This window comes from Lathyrus oleraceus, chromosome 3 (genome assembly GCF_024323335.1).
Source record: "Lathyrus oleraceus cultivar Zhongwan6 chromosome 3, CAAS_Psat_ZW6_1.0, whole genome shotgun sequence".
In the NCBI taxonomy this organism is placed as follows: domain Eukaryota; kingdom Viridiplantae; phylum Streptophyta; class Magnoliopsida; order Fabales; family Fabaceae; genus Lathyrus; species Lathyrus oleraceus.
The window spans coordinates 455,753,156-455,761,342 of NC_066581.1; the positions used below are offsets into that span (position 1 = coordinate 455,753,156).

The 8,187-nt window shown below is 38.6% G+C and overlaps 1 pseudogene; it reads right to left on the reverse strand.

Moving 5' to 3' along the window:
- Positions 1 to 2,865: 2,865 nt before the first annotated feature.
- LOC127133863 (uncharacterized) lies at positions 2,866 to 2,965 on the reverse strand (annotated as a pseudogene).
- Between the last annotated feature and the right edge of the window lie 5,222 nt (positions 2,966 to 8,187).

The following is an 8,187-nucleotide window of genomic DNA, read 5'->3' on the forward strand; positions in this document are numbered from 1 at the left end:
CGAAGTCGCTAGTAAGGATAAGAATGAATAATCTCGTTTCTATTCCCGTTTTTGTTAGTCATCCCTTAGGGTGAAGTTTTTAATGTTTCTCAGGATGTTATCCATTTTTCCTTTCTGTTTTGTACGTAGATCCTGCTGTGATCCGTAACATCTACGAAAATCTCGTGTCAGGTTTCGTGCTATTGGTCGTCTCCTTTTTATAACTTTTATTTGTATAATTTGTTTTTTGAAGTGTTTCCTTATAGAAGCCCCAAGTTCTAAAAACAAAACTTTAAATATAACGGGCCCGTGTATCTCAACGAGGCAAGGTTACGTGGATAATGTAGTTCGAAACATTTATAGAACTTTGTTTAATTAAGAAATCTAAGACCCCAGTCAAGATAAGCATTTTCCGACCAAGGGTTCTTCTTTATAGTTTAGTCAGATGATAACACGAAATTATATCACATTTTAAGACTTAATTTAATTAGATTATATTATCATTTACTTTAATTTATCCCATTTTATCAGATATTATGCAGTATTTCTTTTCTATTTTACATCAGGTACCCATTTTGAAGCAAAAGTGAAAAAGGGGAGAAAAGAGGTGTAAAAAGCAATAAAAAGGAAACAAATGACCAAATGCCAAAGCCCAGCCCAAAGCGCACAAGTCATCAACGCTGTGCCTGTGACGGACGTCACAGGGTGCGTGACGAGCGTCACGCAAAACAGACTTGTGACGGACGTCACACATAGCGTGACGAGCGTCACACAACTCCACTACCTTTTTGGCGCAAGTATCGCCCTCAGAAAGACTTGAAGAATAACGTTAAGGAGTTGGTCTCCTATATGCACGCCGTGGATATAGCCACGCTGAAGAATGGGAGAAACGGAATGCAGTTACCAAGGCTATTATAAATAGCCATCTCACAAACCAAAAGAACACACAGTTTTTGCACGCTCAGTTTTGCGGAAGCTCTGCCAAATTTACTTTTCACGCCTTTGCCTATTTTTCTTCCTTTCCAGCATCGTTCACTTTATTTATTTTATTTTGCAAGCTTTATTTTCTTTTTTTTCCCTTGCAATTTATTTCCCCCCGTTCTTAGCTTTTAGATATTTTTCGCGTAGTAGTTTCTACACCGGAAACTACTGTGCAACTTTATACCGGATTTAACCTTACGTTATATTCGAGTTTTTATTTCCTTGATTTAATTTACTGTTTAATTGAAGAATCGAAGAACAAATCCTACCGGCTTGTGGTGGAGTGTTCAAGACCATTGTATTACGCATTCAGGTTCTTTAACTGTTATTTAAATTTTTATGTTTTATCCTATTGTTTATTCATATTGCCTGCCTGGAATGAGTCTGTTTATGCATGATATAAATTCTTATTTATTTAGCATGTCTGGCTAATTTGCCTAGGTATCGGTATGTAAAGTAAGCAGAATAAGGGGTCAAGACTAAGTCGGTCTATTCAAACTTAAAATTAGAATCAATCTTTTTATGGTCTTAACTTACAGGTTTAATAACAAGATTTTTTACAAAAGTAAAAGGCATAAAGAAGTTGAAACCAACAGAGCGAGAGTTTGAGGTTTTAACTGGACAGTGTAAGTTAGTCATTAAGTCTATCTCAGGGCGAGAGCAAGTTTTAGAATTAATTAAATTCTGACTTTTTTCCAAAAAGTATTTTTAAAGATTGAATGTGAGGACGAGAGTTAAGCATTTAGATTTAATTGTATAACCTAAGTCAACAGAGCGAGAGTTTGAGATAAGGGTGTTTAAAACGGTCAGTATTTTCTTAAAAAGAGTTTCTGCAACTTTATTGTTTTCAAAATATGATTTTTGACTTAATTATAAGTGACAGCTACATTAATATAAGATCATGGTTTCTTCAACAGAGCGAGAGTTTGAGATAAAACCTTTAACCAATAAAGTTAATCGAAACGATTTATTTTAAAACCGAGAGACCGATAAGGAATTGATTCCCTAGTTTTGACGAACTACATACCGATATCCGTTTTATTGATATTCAACCTAGATATTAGTTTAGTTTTTAGTTTTTCCCCAAACAATCAAACATTTTCACCTTAGATTTACGTAGTAACTTTAGATAACGGTACATCGATTCATAAGTCCCTGTGGGATCGATATCTTTTAAAACTACGCGATAGAACTGTGCACTTGCAGTTTGTATCCCATTCTCGACTCACCCAGTCGAGCGATCAAGTTTTTGGCGCCGTTGCCGGGGACTTTTATTTAATCGATATCGTAACTCTTCCGTTACGCTGTAGAGACTAAGGTTTCTTTTTTTCCTTCTATTCTTTCTTTCGTTGATTTGTATGCCACGCACTCGCTCTCAAGGCGAACCGCTCTATTTACGAATCAACGATATCGAACTATATCTCCGAGTCTTACGACGAATTCGGGAATATCGTGCTGAAAACAATCTCCCTCCTATAAACCTTCCTGATATCAAAAACATTTTTCCTTCTTTAACCGAGATGGCAGAACCAGCTCGTGCTCTTAGAGATTACGCCGCTCCATCGCAAGATGAACCGCATTCAAGTATTGCTCCGCCCGCAATCGAAGCAAACAACTTTGAACTTAAACCTTCGCTGTTGCAGGCTGTGCAACAGAACCAATTCTCTGGAAATCTTACCGAAGATCCAAACCTTCATTTATCCGTATTTGTTCAATATGCTGATACTGTTAAAGCTAATGGTGTCACTTCAGAGGCAATTCGACTTCGTCTTTTTCCTTTCTCATTAAGAGATAGCGCTAGAAGATGGCTTCAATCTCTCCCTTCCAACTCAGTCACCACATGGAACGAGTTGAAGAAAGTTTTTCTTGCCCGATATTTTCCGCCAAGCAAAACAGCTATGTTAAGAGCCCAGATAAACGGATTTAAACAGAAAGACAACGAGTCTCTTTTCGAAGCATGGGAAAGATACAAAGACATGATGAGACTTTGCCCACACCATGGTTTGGAAGACTGGTTAGTAATTCACACATTTTATAATGGTCTCTTATACAATACAAGGTTAACAATAGACGCCGCTGCAGGTGGTGCACTAATGAACAAACCTTATGCTGATGCTTACCAGCTTATCGAGAGCATGGCCCAAAACCACTATCAGTGGGGAACCGAACGAACAACAGTGGAAAAACCTCAACCGAAAACTGGCATGTACGAGATAAGTAACCTTGATCACGTTAATGCAAAAGTGGACGCTTTGGTCCAGAAAATTGAAAGTTTAAACGTATCACCACCAACCGCCGTGGTTGCTATAACTCAGAATTGCGAGGTCTGTGGAATCCAAGGCCACACTCCTGCGGAATGTCAACTCTTGACTGGAATCCAAACAGAGCAGGTAAACTATGCTCAAGGAAGCCCCTATTCGAATACCTATAACCCAAATTGGAAGAACCATCCAAACTTTTCATATAAGAGTAATAATGCTTTATACGCACCCGGACAGTCTCCGAATCAAACCCCATCTATACCTCCGGGATATCAGAAACCAAATCCTAACAATAATACCCCTAGAAAATCCAACTTGGAAATCATGATGGAAAACTTTATAGCTTCCCAACAACAAACCAATAAAGATTTCTTAAACCAGAACATACACACTGGCGAACAACTTAAACAACTCGCAAGCAAAGTAGATGCCTTGGCTACCCATAACAAAATGCTGGAAACACAAATATCTCAAGTAGCTCAACAACAAGCACCTACTGCTGCACCAACTGGTACATTCCCTGGACAGCCCCAACCTAATCCGAGAAGCCAAGCTCATGCAATTATATTAAGAAGTGGAACGGAAGTGGAAGGACCGTCTGATCCAAGGATAGAAAACCAAAACCCTAAGAAATCTAATGAGGAAAGTGAACCTAAGGAAAAGGAAGAGAGTAATAAGGATACCCTAGAAAAGAAGGAACCTTATGTACCTCCACCACCTTACAAACCACCTATACCTTACCCTCAAAGGCTTGTTAAAACCAAAGATGTAGGCCAATTTAGAAAATTTGTCGATCTCCTTAAACAATTAAACGTTACAATTCCATTTACCGAAGCTATTACGCAGATGCCCTCATATGCTAAATTCTTAAAAGAAATTCTTTCTAATAAAAGGAAACTTGAGGATAGCGAAACTGTTACACTCCCTGCCGAATGTAGCGCTATAATCCAAAACATGCCTCCTAAACTCAAGGATCCAGGTAGCTTCTCTATACCCTGTCACATAGGAAAATTTGTCATCGACAAAGCCTTATGCGATTTAGGAGCCGGAATTAGCGTTATGCCTTTATCCATATGTAAGAGACTGGAAATGGGAGAATTAAGACCGACCAAGATGTCTGTACAACTAGCGGATCGTTCCATCAAATATCCTGTAGGAATCCTTGAAAACGTTCCCGTACGCATAGGTCAGTTTTACATTCCCACTGACTTCACAATTATGGACATTAGAGAAGATGATACTACACCTATTATACTAGGAAGACCATTCTTAGCAACTGCCGGTGCAATCATAGACGTAAAACGAGGAAGACTCACCTTCGAAGTAGGTGAAGAGAAAATTGAATTCATTCTTTCCCAATTCTTGAAAGCACCTGCAATAGAAGATACATGTTACTTCATGGATATCATCGATGAATGCATAAAAGAAGCAGAGTCAGGAGAAGACAAATCATCAGACTATCTTTTAGAAGACAAATCTAAACAATGCTTAGCAATAACACCAGATCCTACGCAGTGTCTTAACAAACCAACCCCTGATTTGAAAACACTTCCCAAAAATCTGAGATATGAATTCCTAGACTTAGAACTTGAACGACCTGTAATAGTCAATGCAGATCTAGGAAGACTCGAAACAGAAAAACTCCTACATGTCTTAAGAAAATATCCAACCGCACTAGGATACCACATAACCGATCTTAAAGGAATAAGCCCTTCTATTTGTATGCACCGCATCATGTTAGAAGAAGACGGTAAAACCTCTAGGGAACACCAGAGAAGACTAAATCCGATCCTAAGTGAGGTAGTAAAGAAAGAAATAACCAAGTTATTAGAAGCAGGTATTATATATCCTATATCTGATAGCAAATGGGTTAGTCCTGTACACGTTGTACCAAAGAAAGGAGGCATAACCGTTATTGAAAACGAAAAAGGAGAAACTATAACTAAACGAATCGAATCGGGATGGAGAATGTGCATTGATTATAGGAAACTAAACAAAGCAACCCGAAAAGATCATTTCCCTTTACCATTCATTGACCAAATGTTAGAACGATTAGCTAAACATTCACATTTCTGTTATTTAGACGGTTATTCAGGCTTCTTTCAAATACCAATTCACCCTGATGACCAAGAAAAGACAACATTCACATGCCCTTTTGGTACCTTCGCGTATAGACGAATGCCGTTTGGTCTGTGCAATGCCCCTGCAACTTTTCAAAGATGCATGATGGCGATTTTCGCCGACTTTCTCGAAAACATCATGGAAGTATTCATGGATGACTTTTCTGTATACGGACAAAGTTTCGAAGAATGCCTTGAAAACCTGGAAAGAGTTCTTGAACGATGTGTAAAAGTAAACTTAGTACTTAATTGGGAAAAGTGCCATTTTATGGTACAAGAAGGCATTGTTTTAGGACACATCATCTCGAACAGAGGAATTGATGTAGACAAAGCCAAAATAGAGGTAATCGAAAATCTTCAACCCCCAAGAACCGTGAGAGAAGTACGAAGCTTTTTAGGACACGCCGGTTTTTACCGACGATTCATCAAAGACTTCTCTAAGATAACTAAACCCTTAACCGGACTATTAATGAAAGATGCTGAATTCATATTCGACGACAACTGTTTAAAAGCATTTCAAACTCTTAAACAAGCATTGATCTCCGCACCCATAATGCAGACACCAGACTGGAATGAACCATTCGAAATAATGTGCGATGCCAGTGATTATGCTGTAGGTGCTGTTTTAGGACAAAGAAAGGATAAAAAGCTCCATGTTATATATTACGCAAGCAGAACCCTGGATGAAGCACAGATGAATTATGCCACAACCGAGAAAGAACTCCTAGCAGTGGTATTTGCGCTAGATAAATTTCGTTCTTACTTGGTAGGAGCCAAAATAATAGTTTACACTGATCACGCTGCTATCAGGTACCTTCTAACAAAAAAGGATGCTAAACCTAGACTCCTAAGATGGATCTTGTTACTACAAGAATTCGACTTAGAAATCAAGGACAAGAAAGGAACTGAGAACGTAGTAGCAGACCACCTCTCTAGACTTGAGAACCTTGAACCAGAAAGAACATCCATTAATGATGATTTCTCGTATGACAAACTCATAGCTACTTTGGAAGAGAACAACTCCGACATGCAAGTAGAAACCACCTTAGCTATATCTGTCATACCATGGTACGCTGATCTAGTCAATTATTTAGCTGCCGGAATAGTTCCATCTACTTTATCTTACCAGCAGAAGAAAAGATTCTTCCACGACATAAAACACTATTACTGGGATGATCCCTTACTTTTCAAAAGAGGTCCCGATGGTATTTTCCGTCGATGTGTACCCGAAGAAGAGGTAGAAAATATAATCCAACACTGTCACTCTGCGCCTTATGGTGGACACACAAGTACATCCAAGACCTGCGCTAAAATCCTACAAGCTGGCTTTTATTGGCCAACTATATGGAAGGACGTACATGCGGCTATTAAGGAGTGTGACAGATGTCAACGCACGGGAAACATATCTAGACGTGACGAGATGCCACAAAAAGGTATTTTGGAAGTAGAGATTTTTGACGTGTGGGGAATAGACTTCATGGGACCATTTCCATCCTCCTTCGGAAACAAATACATACTCGTGGCGGTTGACTACGTATCAAAGTGGATCGAAGCTATAGCTTCCCCAACTAATGACACCCGAGTAGTAACTAGACTCTTTAAAAATATAATATTTCCGAGATTTGGCATCCCAAGGATAGTAGTCAGTGATGGTGGATCGCACTTTATATCCAAGGTACTCGAAAAACTACTACTTAAATATGGAGCGAGACATAGGATAGCAACACCTTACCACCCTCAAACCAGTGGACAAGTGGAAGTATCTAACAGAGAAATCAAGCAAATACTAGAAAAAACGGTCGCCACTTCAAGGAAAGATTGGTCATTGAAATTACCAGAAGCTTTATGGGCATACCGAACTGCTTATAAAACTCCCATAGGGACGACCCCATTTAAGCTCATTTATGGAAAATCCTGTCACCTCCCGGTAGAATTAGAACACAAAGCCTATTGGGCTATTAGAAATTTAAATTTGAATTATAAAGCCGCCGGTGAAAAGAGAATCCTTGACATAAACGAATTAGAGGAACTCAGAAGAGACGCCTATGAAAATGCCAAAATCTATAAAGAAAGAACAAAACAATGGCATGATAAGCGTATATCAAGGAAAATCTTCAAGCAAGGCGACGCAGTACTCTTATTTAACTCCAGACTAAAATTATTCCCGGGAAAACTACGATCCAGATGGTCAGGACCTTTCCATATCACTAAAATCTTTCCCAGTGGAGCGGTAGAAATAAAAGGACAATCTACAGAACCGTTCACCGTAAACGGGCAACGTCTGAAACATTATCACTATGCGGAAACCAACGAGGATTCGCAAATTCTACACTTAGACGAAACGCCCCCAGGACTCATAGACAATATTTAACAATTTCTTTGTCGAGCTTGCGACATTTAAACAAAGCGCTTAGTGGGAGACAACCCACAAATTAATCTGCTATTTTATTATTCTATTATTATTATCATTTCTCTATTTTTCTCTTAATTATTCTTTTAATTTCTATTTAGTATTCATTATTGATTTATTCAAAAAGAAAAAAATATATCTATATATAATAATAATAATTCTTTTCTTCTTTCGGCATTTGGCCAAATCCTGACTTAAACTCATGTTTTCTTTTCTCTAGTTAACACTAACCAGATGGGACATTTTGACCGTATGGGTATCAAGTTCAGAGGAATGGCTCAGAAACGAAGGTTTGAAGAACTAGCCACTAGAGAGATGCTACCTAGTTTATATGCTGATGATTGGGCTATGACTGCCCTTGGACTGAGACAGAGTGTCCTGTTTTTGCTGAATCAGATAGGATGGGAGACCTCCCCTATCCTGAGACCTTTCACCA